Here is a 17,994-nt window from a genome sequence, read left to right as displayed (position 1 = left end):
TGAGATGACAAAAAACAAATAGCTGTGGAAGAGAGGTCACCAAGACAAGGAAGAGGAAGGAGCGAGGAAAGAAGAATTGTCACTGTTATGTACACAGATTTTAAGGGTTCAATAAATTCTTTGAAACGAATATATTTATTAATGCATTAATAAATCAAACAAACATTGGAGTTAGTAACCGTAGAGCCACTGAAAACTGCTTTAACAATTAAATCTGCTTTCGGAAGAGTAGAAAGTCACTATAATTCAAGACAGTACGTTTTAATTCAAGACTTGATATCTGTCCGATTGGTGGATAAAGTACAAGTTAAGCTGTTCAGCATTGTAATTGTACGCCATGGAAATCCATCAGCCAGGAAATACAAAGGAAAGTTCCCTCCTATTCTTTGATGATGTTGAAATGGATTTGGAGTACATCTAAAAATGCGTCAAATATCTCAATGCTTGCTTTTTATCATTCCCATTCTTATCTTTATCCCCCTCTTCGTACAACCTGAGTTGGCCTGTACAGCCTAAGTTGGCCTAGTGGTGAAGAACTAGTACTCTTGAAAAAGAGGTCACAAGTTCAAATCCCACCGGGGGGGTAGGGTATGTACGCCTCGTTTATAGCACCAAGCATCTTTCGAAAAAGAGTACGAGGTAGTCTCATATCACTGTCACCATATGTAAATCCAAAAACTATGGCATAGTGTGTTGTGGACTACAAAACTCCCTTTCCTTTCCTTTTTATGCAATTTCTTTGCCGTGTCTTTCTATCCCCTCCAATCAGAAATTGACAAGCTTTTTGCTGTTCCCACTCTTGTCTTTATCTCATACAATAGTACAAGATATTAAACTATAAGATAATGTTGTTCCCTCTGCAATGTGAGTAGGGAATTTTATTGTTATTTTTTTAATGTCAAAGAATGGAGGCTATTTCCATCTTCTCAAGAATCGCACCATCTTGACTTCTATGTGACACATTCACATTCAAATGTTTTTTCATCTCTCATTCTAGCGTATGCATTCTTGCATGGGCACCATCTATGGGACAACTTATATGCACCATTATTCAATGGAAGTATAAAAGTCTTCCACTATTTAACACTTGGGAGGGGTGCATATATGTTGCCCTATATCCAGTGGCGAAGCATGGTATGGAAATCTGTCACACATGAAAGGCAAAGGAAAATTTCCTCTCCATCTTTTATGTCATTAAAGAAAGTGTGGAAAGGATTAGCGGGAGTGGTTATGTAGCCAACTAATCTATATAGAACATGTTATGTTGTTATTGGGATTTAATTCTATAGTTTCTTAGTTAAATGTATTGACTCGAGTTATACAAGCAATTCTTCATTTAGAAGAATCTAGCTTTAATAAGAATGAATGGAACAGATCACTTATTGTATAATACATAAGAAGAGTTCAAAAAAAAAAGTGTTCCCCTTAGTAAGATAAACATTTTAATTTGTTGTTTAGGTTTGTCAAGTGTTATTAGTGATTAAAGCTAATTAAGTTTATTTTATATTTTTAAATGGCATCTTGAATATTGGTATAACATTTTTGTGTTTATGCTACTTTTGCTTATATGCTACTTAACTCTTTATATCTTTTTGTAGTCAAGATGAACATTATTGGATTCCTAAAGTACAAAGGGGTCATAGAGTGTTACATGTATGTGTTTCTCACTACCTACTAAAATATGCTATAACTATACCCTAGAACCATCTCAAAAATCTAAACAACTAACCCAATATATATTCTTTTAAGAATCCATACAATTTTATGGCCTTGTATGTCATGGATATCAATAAAATTGCACAAATTCTTCAATTTAAAGTATATGTATTTTAACTACTAGCGTAAAGGTGGGTGGCCATTGGTAAATGTGCAATATATTAATAGACTTTTAATTATCAATTTTTTATTTTCTATAAAATTAGTAATTTGGGGGGGAGCAAAGAGTGAACAATGATTAGAACACATGGCCCATTTTGGTAGGATTCTGCATAGGCATGGACTTGGTTAGGTTAACGCATTCATTAAATGTAGTGAAAAGTATTAATAGATATTTAAATAAATTCAAATTACATATGAAACACAAAGTGGTTCCTTTCATCAATCTAGTCATCATCTTTTATAGAGCATTTGAAGCATGTCGAGTTTCCCATGGCCACTAATAAAAGTCATGGAATTGATGGGTTCTTTATCGAATTATATTAAACAATGGAGCATCAAATTAAAGGTGGCTTATATCTTCTTTATCTAGAATCTTTTAAAGAAGTTTCATTGACTCGTGAGATTAATAAAGGCTTAATTCATCTTCTTCCTAAGGGTAAAAATTGAGATTATATATTTAGTTGGCACCCTATTACTTTTTTTAATTCCTCTAATAAGATCATCAACAAGGCTTTATCTCCAAGAATTGAAGATTTGAAAACACAAATTGAGAGAAATATAATTGAAGAGGTTACTATGGAAAATGTGGGATTCAAGATAGAGGAGTGTCATCTTGGAGGAAAATATTGTCATGTTTAAAGAAAGAATCTTGCAAAATATGAAATAACAATGTAAACTCAAAGGGTTTGATGTTGGGCAAAGTTCAAATGTGTCATGAAATAGTACTAGCAGTCAAGCACAACCTTATAAAAATTATGATCACAAAAGTGAAGTCAAAGACTCACATGTTGTTAATCATGCTAAGAATAACAAGAACATGTTGAAAATTTCGTTAATTGTGCACAAAATATTTCCAATTAGTTTAATCTCTCATTTCATTGCCTATTGTTTCATTTGTAATCAATACAAATATTTAAGGTTAATAAGTGGAATATTTTGATAAGAAGGAGATCAAACCTTTTGGTTAGAAATTCTTTTGGACATGTTGTCAATTTGAGATGTTTTAACCATCATAATTTTGGTGTACTTAGCCATTTGAATATTGAAAATTAAATTAATAAAAGAAATATTGATATTGAGAAATGAACAAGATTAAGTTAGTTTTTCATAAACCAAAGGAAGTTAAGCTTATTAAGAAATTAATGTTTGTTGAAATAACAATGCACACCAAAAAGAAACATTTGTGGGTGATAAAAAGTGGTTGTTAAAACTACATGATTGGTGATAGGGGGAAGTTCACCAAACATGAATGTTATGATGGCGAGTATGTTAGATATGATGATAATACTTTTAGATAGACCAAATGAATAAGAAATTTATTGTTAGATGAAAATATGTTTATTTGCAATGTCCTAGATAACAACTTCTTGAGTTCTAATCAGATTTATGACAATGATTTAATGGTGTTGTTCAATGCTTAAGTATGAGATATAAAGAAGAAACCATGGAAGACAATTACAAGAGGTAAGAAAAAACTTAAAATTTTATAACCTAAAAGGCATTACAAATAGTGATAAATAAATAATATCTACCTTATGGGATGAGTTGAAGAAAGTCAGATGTGGAATAAGAGACTTGGACATGTCAACTTTGACAATATAGTAAAAGTAAGTAAACATTAGAAGGTTAAAGGAGTGCCACCCAATTACGAGATACCAAACATCATTTACAAGGGGTACCAATATGGGAAACAAACAAAGATTAATTTTGCATCAAAATATAATTTATCCACTAGATCATTGTAACTAGTTTATATGGATTTATGTAGTCCTACTAGGATGAGAGATATTAATAGTGAGAGATATTCCATGCTATTATTTTATGACTATAAAAAAATGAAATTGCTAACCTTTTTTTAAGCACAACTAAGATGTATTTGATTGGTGTAAACAATTTAGAAAAGCGGATGAAAAGGAAACATATTTAAAGATAAAGTGTTTTAGATCAAAAAAAGGTGGAGAATATACTCAAAGAGAGTTTGAAGACTATTGTGAACAAAATGAAATTAAAAGGAATATGATATTACAAGAAAAGATCAACAAAATGGTGGGGGGTGGAAAGTAATAATAGAATAGTGAAAGAAATCGCCACAACCATACTTGATGAAGCCAAGTTTCCTAACATGTATTGGAATGAAGTTGTCCATAAAAATGTATAGGCACTAAATTTATCTTAGTTAAGATTCAAATATAAGTATACACCTTATAAATTGTGGTATAGTAAGTTAGTCTTTTGTAAATTTAATTGGAATTTTTGGAATTAAATTTTATATTAAGAGATATGATAAAATTTGGACAACATTGAGTCAAGAAGTGATGATGGGACTATTAGGAATAGAGGTTTGGTTGGTGCTTCAGTATGTTGTATTCATGACATGTTTTTCCATTGACGAGAACATATGTTTATGTGATCATGACAGACAATAATTTTGTATATCACAGGGATATTATTAGTACATTAAAGTTGGCATATAACGGGTTAAGTGATGCAAGATTAGGATTGTGTTCATGGATAAGTGTAGATATCATATCTATATTTTTTGGAATTTATGTCGAGGTATGATTAAGTTACTGATCATTTGGTGAATACTAGTAGCAAACCGTTGAAACCAATTGATCAATTGTATATTGTCTTTTATGTTACACAAAATGTCATATCTTTACCGGTCGGTGTATGTCAAGCTCACTTGGGCAATGAAGACAATTTCTTGTGTCTACCAAGCATTCCAGTGTTTACCAAGTTTAGAAGACAGTGTCTACCAAGTTCACTCGGGTATCAAAGTAAAGTTCACAGAAGTTGAGTGTTAACTGAGCTCACTTGGTTAACAAAGGAAAGTTGGATGAAACCAGTGTTAACTGAGTCCACTCGGTTACCAAAGGAAGTTTGCGAAGATGCAGTATTAACCATGTTCACTTGGTTAACATAGGGAAATCATTCTAGTGTTAGTATCCACCGAGAAGGGTCAACTAACAAAAGATTTTCTTGTTTTGGCATATTGAGTTTAATGAATTTGTTTGTTGATTCTAGCCGATTGAAAAGATGAATATTAATTATTTTAAGTTGTATTCAAATCAACTTACAATGTTTATGATATAAGGTCAACTTTAATTGCTCTTCTAAATCAAAAGTGGTATTTTTATAAAAACTGGTATTGTTTAATCTATAATTATTGTGAGGCACGTCTAAGAAGTAAGAAAGTGAAAAAGGGTTCCTCAGATAATTCGCCAATACAAGTGGAGAAGAAAGATGCACGAAATGAGTAGAACGCGGAGTCATGACACGATTCTCATGTTGGTCAATAGCTAAAGGACTGAGATGACAAAAATACAAAATAGCTAAAGGACTGAGATGACGCGGAGTCATGACACGATTCTCATGTTGGTCAATAGCTAAAGGACTGAGATGACAAAAATACAAAATAGCTGTGGAAGAGAGGTCACCAAGACAAGGAAGAGGAAGGAGCGAGGAAAGAAGAATTGTCACTGTTATGTACACAGATTTTAAGGGTTCAATGAATTCTTTGAAACGAATGTATTAATGAATGCATTAATAAATCAAACAAATATTGGAGTTAGTAACAGCAGGACCACTGAAAACTGCTTTAACAATTAAATCTGCTTTCGGAAGAGTAGAAATATAAACCTAGTCAAAAGCTGGTGGAATTGGTTGTGAACATAGATTCGTCTACCACAACCACTTGCAGATTTGAAAGTTAATTTGTTTTGAATACGTGGTGCCTGTATGGCACGGAGGAGACTAAACCAGGCATATAATAAATCCTCTTTAATGTTTTTTGTTTTATGAAAATTGTTGATTGTAAAAAAATTATTACTCTTTGCTTATATATAGGCTTATGTCTACTCTTTTCATTTGCCTATGTTATATTATTCTCCACAATAAAAATTATTGAAGTTCTAAATACTTTTTTTATTTTTAAAATTTATTTGTAGTTATAATTTTTATTTATTTGCTATTCTTAATTCTGTCACGAGTTTAAGAATTAAAAATAATAACTATAATAATATTGGAAGATTCTACAAAATGTTCTTGTCTTCTTTTTGGAAGGCTTTATTAAGTCAAGTTCCAAAATCTGAATTTCGTTGTATTAGCACATGGAATAGAACACTTGAGGCCATCTGCAAATTGCTACACTTAAAAATTATAACAGGATTGTGGCAACTCCTAAAAGTGAAAATATCACCACAAAAAAATCCCCCTAGAATGCACTAAGTATGCTGTTTATTTTATCTAATACCTTCTTTTGGCATCTTTTAATTGTTCAAAATATTCATTCAAAATTATATCAGATTTTCTTTTCTTTCCTATGTGCTTAGCACACATTTTTTAGGAATAATTTTTGTTTCACATTATTATTTTGCTTCTTTAGGGTTTGAGATGCTTTTTGCACAGGAAGTTCTCTGTAAATTTTATGCAATTTTACATTTGTTTTACGAATTCAGAGAAGATAAATGAATGAGAGTGAATTGTAGCCTTTGAGATCACCACAACAATGTGCAAGAAGGTTATAGATGCAATTAAACAAACTCCAAGTAATGTTAGAAAGAATGTTTTACCTTATAAGTTGTATTTGATTTTTTGAGTAAAAATGTGAAAAACTTGTCGTTAACTATAATTAATCACACATAGACAATTTTGTCAAATTTTATCCTACAAAACTATGATTGTATCAATACATTAGCTAGCACAATTTTCTAGCAACATAGGTAAAGCAATAAATGAAGAAAGCTAGGGCAAGGGTCCCATGAGGGGGGCTTGGACTCTATTTTTTTGGGAAGAAATCCCATTATAATATTTTCGGAGGGCTAAAGGAATATTTAGAATATTTTACTCCAAAATAGGAGCCCATATTTTTTAGCCCTCTTAATTTGACCAGGTGAAAAAGGGGTGGGGCAAGAAATAGCTCCACTAGCTTAGGGAAAAGTTCTATCACATGTTAATAATGTACTCATTTTTTCCTACCTAAAAAACAAAATTTAGAAGGGAAGTAAAGTTTTTTTTCTTTTCAACATTTTAAAATTATGAAATCTTTCCAACTTCCATCAATCACAAAGCTAATTTTTTTAACCTACAATATAATACATGATTCATCGAATCACTTGTCTTTAAAATTTATTAAAAATCTCAGCATTCACGACTCTATTTTGAAGGGAGCCCCCCCCCCACCCCTCCATAGGACCCAAGCCTAAGTTTTCATGCAACAAAGATAAAGTGCTAAACATAGTCCACTTGCATGTTAACTTATCATCTTCCTATGTATATAATTTCTCCCTAATTATGTGTTACATGCATATATGTCTTAGGTTTTCTACCAAAAAAACCTACAATAAAGAATCAATGCAAATAATGCACAAGAGAGACAATTGAGTATGAACTTTAGGGCGAATGAGATGCCTACAATTTAGTTTTTCTAACCATTGAATTTGAACTGGTTCCTTCCATATTTATTTGTGAGTTGAGCCTCCAAATACAGGGAAAGTAGAGGCATTTATGGTTTTTACCATGAATTTTGAGTGAAATGTGATTTCCATATGTGAGAAGTATTGATTAAATATGATTTCCAAGGGTAAAACTAAAGAAAGATTCACTGTGTTTATGTATAATTTTTAAATTTTATTTTTTAAGTTTACAAATTTAATTGCATACAATCAACAATTTATGTTTGTATTTGATTGGTCTTCTTTAGCCATTGTTGTGAGTAATTTTTAGATCTTTTTTTATTGATCATGCCCAATGACCACATTTGAAAATCTTTGTATAGTCAACTACTTAAAATAAAATGAGAAAATCATATATGTTTTTCATACGAAAAATGATAACAAAAAATAGCATCATTCAAATGATAGTGCATTTTGAGGGGGGGTTTTGTAGTGTGAAATATGTGAGTGTTTGTTTTCATTTAATTGACCTTTTATTATAGTAAATTTGGGTGGGAAATGGAGATTCCTACTACATTAAAAAGCTTGCACAAGTAATGAAACATCAACGTCCTAGAAAATATTGATTTCACAACAAATGAAAGTCATGGTTTGCACTAAACCTATTGTTGGATTACATTTGTTAGGGTTTTAATTTATATGGCATTCGATTATGGAAAGTGTTGTTGTTGATCATGACCACTTATCTTTGTTTTTAAAAAACTTTTTCACGTAGAATGTTTAATGGTTGAGTAGAGACAATGAGTTAAATAATCCCAATAGAGAATGACATGTGAAGGATCATGGTCAACCAAACTATGTCCTTAAGTGGCAGTTGAAAACCAACAAATCAAGGTTATGTCAAATTGATGCATAATTTTAAAGTAGTTATGAACTTTATATCAAAAATTTAGAAGAAAAGAATATGTAGGAAAATGAAAGTAGTTTTTGAACTACTAGAATTTATCTATCAAAAAAATGATTGGTCAATTTAATTTTGGATTTTAATTTAGTAGTACAAAAAATTCAAGACGAAAATAAGAAGTAGGTGTATGTCTAACCACCTTCATCAAAATGAAATGATAATATTTTTTAATAAGATTCTAGATATAATAAGTAGACTCATACCTAGATGTGACACATCTTTGGTTATTTGTATTCTAAATAAATAAATAAATATTAATTTTCTACTATAACATTTTCAGAATAAAGAAAACTTCCATGTTTGACACCTCAACTAATTCAAAACTTTACAAAATTGAAATTTTATTTTTCTTTTTCCTTGTAGTATGCAAGGCATAGAATGTGACACATATTTTTGATTTAGTTTTTTTTTTTTTTTGAAAGTTATAGTTGTTTTTAAATTAGTAAGTCAATCTGTACTTTATAGGCATATCCATTAGAAATTAAGTAATAAGTATTTATCAAACTTGTATTTTGAGAATAATTATCTCGATTGAATCTTGAGAATGTTATCCAAAAACCATTTTTGTTTCATTGAATTTGGATGAAATACGAGTCGTCAGATGGTCAATTGAAGTCTAGATGTTAGATAAACATGCCAAAAAATGATTTTTTAGTTGACCAAACAAGCTGGTAAATACCAAGCCTAATCAGGTACATGATCATTTTGGGTACCCAATTGATGGTGGCAAAAAAAAAAAAATTTAAATTTTGGAACTTGTTACATTTAAAGAAAAAGTTATATAACTATGTTTAAAATGCAATTAGTAGTTCTAACTAAGTTATATTAATATATAATATTATTATAGAGTATTTTATTATTATACATATTTTATAATAAATCTTATTATTATTATAATATATATACTATTAAATATAATTATGCAGTATATTATAGGCAAGAGCCTACAACACAATGGTAAATTGTGAGCCTCTTATTGCAGAGGTCTTGGGTTTGAATCTACCCATGCTTAATAAAATAATAATACATAATAATTGATCTTGGCTTTGGCCTCTTACCGATCAAAATAAAATAAAATATATGGTATATTAGGGTTATAGTATTATATATAGTATTAAATATATTATAATATGTATTACAATTCCCACCAATTGCAATAGTCGATACATCTATAATAATTGATACTATAGTACAGAAGCCAAGTGTAGAGGCAGTAAAACACATAGAGAAAACATGACAGATTGCTACATTTGATCCTATAGTATAGTCAACAGGTACACCTCAAACTATTGTGATTGATTAGGAGAGAATAGATGAGGAAAAGGAGGAAAAATCAAAGGAAGAGGAGCAGGCCGTAATACAAACATTGGTAGAGTTAACAAAAGCAAACACTCCTACAAATACTCTTTAGAAGCCGAGCACTGATGCAATACCTTTGCAAATGTCTACGCCAGGCTCGAGCTCAACCAAAGTGACCAGGGTACTTCACTATGGAGACCCTGAGTTAGATGAAGAAATTGTCATACCTACCTATGACTCCAAGACAATAAGCATTGAATAAATCATAGAGATGTAGGATGCATTGAATAGGAGAAAGAGGCAAGAAATACTCAGGAAGGAGTATAAACATAAGTAAGCATTGCATGAGATTAAGGCCATCTTTATGGATGCCTTCAGCTTGCAGTCACCGGATGAGACAAAGCCTATAATGGAACAATTGTCAGATATTATTGACCAAGTGACAAGTGAAGACCAAGAGACACATGCAAAACTCATGGAATGGTTTGAAAGGAAGTTTCAAGGAAAAGTAAATGAGAAAATAGCTAGTGAAATAGCATTGTCTCAAGTTGAATTGTCAAAGAAAATTGATAATGTGAGAAAGATACTTGAAAATATATTCTCACTGTATAGAAAGCTGTGTGACTTTTCATACTTCACACAGGAGATAAGTCAGAGAATCCTGAGCTTGGAGAGAAATCTAAAGATTTCTAGCATGCAGCTACCAAAAGACCTAGCTCAGAGTGAGAATCATTTTGTCCAAATGCTTCACACACAAAAAGAATTAGCCGCACTTACAACTGAAGAGGTGAATATTAAGGCCAGATTGATGTAGATACAATCTCCATAACGCCTCACTTGGAAGTACTTCATAAAGAACAAGCCTATGTAGAGATTATTTTAAAGAAAGATCATAATCTTTCTACAATGGAAGGACTTGTTCATCTTGCTATAGAGACTACCATCCAAACAAGTCATTAGAAATTGCTTTGGCGAATTGGGATGCAACTCTTAAAATGATTATGGAGGTAAATAGCACATTTTTGGCAAAATATGGTCTTAACCCCTAATACCCTTTGACATAAGTGTCAAAAAAGGGGAGATATGAATAAAAAGAGACATATAAAAGGGGGAGACATGAATAAAAGGGGGAGTTTGCAAATGCAGAATAGGTGAAAGTAGAACAAATAGGACATGTCAGGAAGTAGGCAGAGGAAACACAAACACGACAAAGGCAAAGAGTAGATCAGATATATCAAGACAAATTCAACACAAAATTTTGGTTACAAAAATAGAAATGGCACATAAAGTCAGGGGGAGTTATAAGAATTTTGAGGTATATTGTTCTTTACAAAATTTTGAACAAGTTTTTTGAAATTTTGTATATATGTCGAACAGATTGGATAATGTACTCACAAGGTCAGATAAATAATGCTTAGTTAAGTGTTTTTGACACTCATGTCAAAGGGGGAGATTGTTGGTCTCAAATCAGTTTTGACAAATGAGTGTCAACACACTTAACCATTTTTCACATAGAAGCCGAATACAACAAATGCCAAGTGAAGATCAATTGTTGAGTGACTTCAAGTGCCCAGTGAACTATATGAGCCGAGTGATATATAGGTGTTGAGTCATAGTTGATGCTGAGCAAGCAAGAAAGCAATAGATGTTGAGAAGCCAGAATTATATATGTGCTGAGCACCACTAGTCCAGTATGTGCCAAGTAATACAAAATCAACATATGAGTTTGTGCCTTCACAAACTCATATGTAAATCATTTTTTTTTTCCGACATGCAAGAATCTCGAAGGGATTAAAGGGTAAGAAAAAATATTTTCATTTTCCTATGCAATCAGCATGCAACCAATGAGAAAAATGGAGAAGGCATGCAACCAGTAAGAAAGTGCAAGGAATAAGCAAGAATTAAATATTCAATATGGATCATAGATCCATACTTAACCCTAAGTCTTCAAAAACTTTAAAAGGAGGATGAAAACCCATTCAATGCATGGATGAGATCAGCGTATGGGTAAACTATAGTGAAATTCAGAGTAAAGTGTGAAAGACTTAGAGGAACAGAGCAACATTGTAGTATCTAGTTAATCAGAACAGAGCAAGCGAATTGAATAGATATCAAATCTCAGAGGATCAAAATTAGAATGAATAGATCAAGTGCTTGAATTCAACAATCAAGGATTGTAAGCTATCAGGTTTATTTAGTTTAATACTCTCCAGCAATTGTATTAGAAGGTAAATCCAATGTTGATAGGTTAGCTTAATAGCTAAGTTGTAGATCCTTTGAAGAGGTGAACAAATCCTTTAATAGGGCGACACTTCATGTAAAGTGTTTGTAAATCCTTTAACCAGGTCACTATTGACATAGTGTAAAGTATTTGACAGGGCATGCCTTTAATAGGGTAGACCATCAAAAGTGGTCAAACATTATTGCTGCAGTGATTTTGTGGATATACTCCCCACCCCAGTTTTACCTTCTCATTTTGGAGGGTTTTTGGGTTACCAAATTTGGTGTTATGTGTTATGATGCATGTGTTTACTTTATTCTTATATATATGTTTACATGCATGCAATTTATTTTCGGTTAAAAGTTTTTGAGGATAAAAGTGTGATACTTCTGATTCATCCCCCAAACCTCTTAGAAGTATACTTCCCATTTGATTATTCCAACAATTGGTATCACCACCCATATTTTATACTAAATAATTATTCCCATGCAAAAGCCTACCTTCTCTAATCCCCTTTGATTATAAAATAAATCTTTGCATAAGCAATCTTGTTATTTTAGATACACACTCTTTGCAATTTTCCTAACTTAATTGCCACAACACTCACTCAAATAGTGAGAATTCTAACCTTTTAAATATTTATCTAATACTTAGATAAGTTTATCTAACCACTCTTAATTCTGATAAGTTAAATTATCACACTTTTATTGATATAATAAATCCTAACACCCACTTCCAAAACTTAGCAAACAAATTTGCAATATAGACACAATGTTTGTGTTCATCAACCTATTAAGACTACAAGAAAATTCCTTACAAAGATATGGAACAAAGAAATAACACATTCAACAAACATGTCTATCCACGAAAATAAAAATATGTTATTATTCTTACTACTTTTTTTAATATAATTATTTTAAGAAAAATGATTAACTAAACTAGTGATTGTAAGAAAAATATAGCTTCATCTACCCTCCCCACTTTGCAAAATTGATTAATTAGGGAAGTGAAAATAATTATATTAGGAGAACAATGAGCATGCAATATTTTAGCTACTAATCGAAGAGCCTCATCTACTTGGTTAACCTTATAGAGACCATCAATTAGAGTAGTAAATGTAAGTTCATTTGGGGTGCAATTAGCACCGCCCATCATAGCCACCAATCCGAGAGCTTCATCTACTCTGCTTACTTTGCAGAGGCCACCAATCAGGGTAGTAGATGTAGTTTTGTCTAGACAAAAATGACCATGCCTCATTCTATTTAAAAATTCCAATGCTTCATCAATATAAACCCACTCACAATATGCTCCTAATAGAGTATTACAAGTTATGATATCTAATATGATTTCCATCTCTTCCATCTCAAAGAAAAGCAAACTAATTCTAGAGAAATTGCCACAATGGCCAAGGCTATACAATATCACATTGAAGGGTGTTGCACTGAGAGAAATCCCTATAGTTTTTGCTAAATGCACAATCTCCCAGGCCTTGTCTCCCTCCCTGCTTTACACATTGCATTAGTGAACTGAGTAAATTTAAGGGTATCTAGGAAAGAATTGCAACATTTCTCACTGATGTGAACTATAGAAATCTCTACCTCCTACAGTCTATTTTCCTTTAACAATGTCAAAAATACTTATCTCAAAATGATCTTATTCGAACATAGTTCGCCTCCAACATTGCATGTAATAGAGTGAGAGCCTCGTTATCTTTCCTAATTTTACAAAAACATCAAAATGACGATTGTAAAGAAGACAATTCAACTTTGGATATGTTTTTCTTACCTCATTGAAGACATGTAAAGATTTGTGTAGCATCTTAGTAAAGATTTGTGTAGCATCTTAGCCCTTTCAAAGTGGTAAATGAGGCGCTTAGCTAAGAAAAATTCAATTGAAGGCCCCTATTTTTTAATCTCATTGAGTAGATAATTTATTTGATGAATGTAAAAATTTTCTAGTCCTACTATTGATCTTTCCCATACCACCTTTACCTCAACAAAAATCTATTTTACCCAATCTTGTTTGTTTATATTCGACACACTTGCCTCTAGTAATTCTGATCTTCCATCAAGCTCACTGGCCATTAGTAGAATGCTCGATCAAAATGGGGGAGTTGGTGGTGTTTTTCATCACAATCCAATGTCTACTGTGAATATGATCTCAACAAAATTATCTTGCAAATGGATTTTGTCACATGTTTAAATTGGTGAGTGGCTGGTTTTCTCCATCCATTTAGACTGGTCAAGAGCCATCAACTTTATGTATCTTACTTAAAGTTTGTGCATATCTAACTGAATGAAGAGAACCATAGCAGAAAAGGAAATTGCGCGGCATGGAATGATCTCTGTTTAAGCAAATCAATATGGCATGGTTTATTTTATTATCCATTATTAGCACCAAGAAAATATCCAGGCATCCCTGAAAGTTGCAGTTTATTCTATAATCCATAATCAACAGCAAAGAAATACACAGACATCCATGAGAGTTGCAGCTGTTGAAACCAATCAAAGAAAACAAAGCCACAACATCATTTGAAAGATTGGAACTCATTAAAAAACATTTAAAGTCGTTGAGATTCCAGTGTTGTGGGGTTTCTTTATCTCTCCCTATCGATTCCCTAGTCTACATTTTGTCACCTACTCTTCTCGCTCGCACTTTCGAGTAAGTTTCCCCTCTCCTTCGCTGAGCCGCCCTAGGGATACTCACGAAATGTTTAAAGCCTTACTTGAGACTAACACTTAACAATGCCATTTTTCCCAGCGTAAGACCATCGAAAAATCCGGACAAACTGGCCATTATTTTCCAAGGAGTGAAGCCTATCGGCTTAATTATTATTAATTTAATCATTGAATTTTTTAACATAGACGTATATGATATAGTTTAGTTGAATATTTGTGAACTATCAGTTAGCTTTTAATATTTATCTTAATCAATGATGATCAAAGATCATAAGTTATCAAACGATTTAATTGTACATATTTGTTATATATATATATATATATATCCGCAAACAAATAAGAAAAAAAAATATTAAAAAATAAGAAAAAAATTTGTAAGTTTAAAAAAAAATAAAAAAATAAAAAAAAATGAAGTTAATATATGTTATATTATAGGTGTTTATTCTATTTCAAATTTTTATTATTTACATCTTTCTGGATCTCTTTTGAAGTACTATCACCAATTTTTTGAGTATATATTCTTTAGTTTTCTTTTCTACCTTATTCAACTTAATTGGCACCTTACATCACTTAACAATTCATCTATTTGTGTCTAGATTTAATGTTTGTAGTGCCAAATCCATCCCAATTCAATGTATGAATTTGGGGAAAAAATGTTATATTAAAATCTCATCCCTTTGATATCCTTAATTATTCTTTTTTGAAAGTTCAACTAGATTTTTTTTTTTTTTTTGTCATTTCATTTGTATCCTTTAATTCTTTTTTCATATTTACAAAAAGTTCAAAAGCCATTACCCTCTATATTAGTTCCATGGAAGCATTTTAATTAAGATGTTTTAATAATTCATTAAAATTAACTTTCATGCATCCTCAAATTTAATTACCCAATTAAAATAATTAAAATAAAAATACACCAAATTTTTGAGATTTTAAATAATATTTTTATTAAATATTGAATTTTCTATACAAAAATACTACTCTAAACTTTCTTATTTACAATATTTTAAATAAAACTAGTCTAACAATTGTATCACTATACCCATTACAATTTCTTCAATTTGATCTTAAAATTTCCACAACCTTACATTAAAGATTATTAATTTTTTTGACCTTAAAATTTCCACAACCTTACATTAAAGATTATTAATTTTTAGTTCCATGGTAGGAATCCATATGCATCTATTGAGATGCAATTTTTTTATTTGATTAATAATTACCCAATCAAAAATAAATAAAAAAGTAACACTAAGTGGTAAAGATAGAAGAGTGGAGGGAAATAAAAATTTCACACGTCTTTGTTGATTTTGACACTTTTTTGGTCCAAACCTTATCTCATATACAATGTTCTTTAGGTCGTAACTTCAAATGGAGAAATGCTTTGAATTTATTTGCACAACGTGCAGGGTGAAAGATGTTTGCAGCTCTCATTTTGTCAAATAGCAAGAGTGTGGAACTAATGTTTCATCCAAACTTCAAAGATGACATGTTGTTGCATGACTACCCAAACTATCTAGGTACTCCTCTATTGTCCCTTTGATTTTTTTTGAAAAGGGTAGCGATCTATCATTTAGACTCTTTGATTTCACAATGAAATTATCTTCATTCATTTTTAAAATTACATTGATGCACATATTCATAGGGTTTAGACCCAATGTTGGATCATTAATTATTTTTGTTGTTGGTAATTTTAGAGAATGGCCTTAAAGAAAATGGGTTCTTTAAGACTGTACCAATACTCGCTCAAGGGCATCATCCTTTTTTATTAATTTTGGCCTCTTTTTTTTGAGGTGGAAAATGAACCTTAATCTAGAAAAAGCGTCCATTAAGAAATTTGGTAAGGACCATTACTTTTGTGCATTCTCTTGTCATTCCATGTGAAACATTTTATTGCCCTACCCTTCCTACCAAATTTTCCACTATGAATCTATGACCAATATGGTAGAGATAACTTTTTGCATGTGTAGGCATGCCATAGTTGATAAAAAGAGAAACTTGTTGCAGATCAATACCATGGGCCAAAAGGTCAGTTGTAATCAACACTCTAGAAGAACCAAATCTAAATTCTTTCATAATGACATCTCTAGTATTCTGTTCCATATCACCATGTGTTGTAGAAACTCTGTGATCACTAGATCTCATTTGGTCTATGATTCAATCAACCTTTCTCTAGTATTGATAAAAATCACACTCTGTGCTAAGGGTACTATTTTGTACAAATCATAAGTAGTGTCAAGCTTATGCTCCTCTTTGTCCACATTCACATAGAACTATAAAATACTTTCTAGAATAAGCTCATCCCTCTTTATAACAATATGGATTGGATTATTCATGAACATACTTGTGATCTCAAGGGCTTTAGGAGGCATTGTAATCAAGAAAACACTAGCTTGGAGGTTTTGAGGGAGCAAGCACAAAATATCATATATCTAATAAAAAAGAATTAACAAATGAAAAGAACAAAAGGAATATTTTAGGAAATAAAATTCAATAAGGCTTTAAATCCAACACCAATTTAATAATTTAGAAATTTAACACTAATATTACCTGATCCTTGATGTGTGACAACATTTCATTTGCTTCATCAAGAATAAACATTTCAATGTAATCAGAGCATAGGCCACGATGATGAATCATGTCATAATCCCTTCCAAATGTCTACGCAACAATATATACACTAGACTGGAGAATTTTTAGTTCCTCCCAGATGCTTGTTCCTCCAATACAAGCATGTACTTTTACTTGTAGATAATCACCAAGTGCCCTCATAACTTTTTCTATCTATTGTGCTAGTTCCCAAGTTGGTGCCAAAACTAGTGCTTGGAAATGTTGGAGATTGTAATCTAGTTATTGTAGAATTCACAAACATCAAAACCTTGGAAGAAAGAAACAATATCTCTTTGTTGAATAGTAGCGGGTTTCTCAAAACCTATTGATCATGTGTAAATAGATGTCACCAAACAACTAAGAACTTATAATTTAGTATAAATTAGTGCAGACCATCTGAAAACAACCCATTAATCACTTTAATTTATCATTCAATAATTTAGTCATTTCTTTAATGTTAGCATATGGTCAATAAGTCTTTTGTAAATATAACCCATATTTCTTGACAATGCAATCAAAATGAAGCAATTGTGCAACAAATGTAATGTTCCCACTTACCATAACCATAAATTCCTCACAATATTTTTTCTTGAAAACCCATAGAGTCATAGGTAGCATAACTTCCTCCCAAATAGAATAAAGTTCCTCGTCTTTAAGTCTGCAACAAGCATATTGTAAACCACATCACATCCTCATTATACACTTCCAACCAACTTAAGATACAAGGAAAAATTATTCCATTTAACTGGAATATAATGATTTTTAACATCAATTAAACTTCACATAACATAAATACCACACAAACAACCAATTATTTAAAAGATTTGGTATCCCCATTGTACTGAAGCTTATTACGTTTACAAAAAATTTCAACATCTAACTTTAAAATAATAACAAATCAATGATTTCTAAATTATTTGTTGATATACCATTGCTGAATTTGCTAGACATTCT

General features: G+C 31.4%; 2 pseudogenes; both read right to left on the bottom strand.

Annotated features, from left to right (window-relative positions):
- Positions 1–146: 146 nt before the first annotated feature.
- Positions 147–17,682, bottom strand: LOC149577904 (eukaryotic initiation factor 4A-2-like; annotated as a pseudogene).
- Positions 12,692–14,554, bottom strand: LOC149577905 (uncharacterized; annotated as a pseudogene).
- Positions 17,683–17,994: the final 312 nt, after the last annotated feature.

Source organism: Cupressus sempervirens, chromosome 1 (assembly GCF_028749045.1).
Source record: "Cupressus sempervirens isolate cs-2001-9-10 chromosome 1, ASM2874904v1, whole genome shotgun sequence".
Taxonomy (NCBI): Eukaryota; Viridiplantae; Streptophyta; class Pinopsida; order Cupressales; family Cupressaceae; genus Cupressus; species Cupressus sempervirens.
The sequence above is the reverse complement of the archived record's forward strand: the minus strand, read 5'-3'. Positions and strand labels throughout refer to the sequence as shown.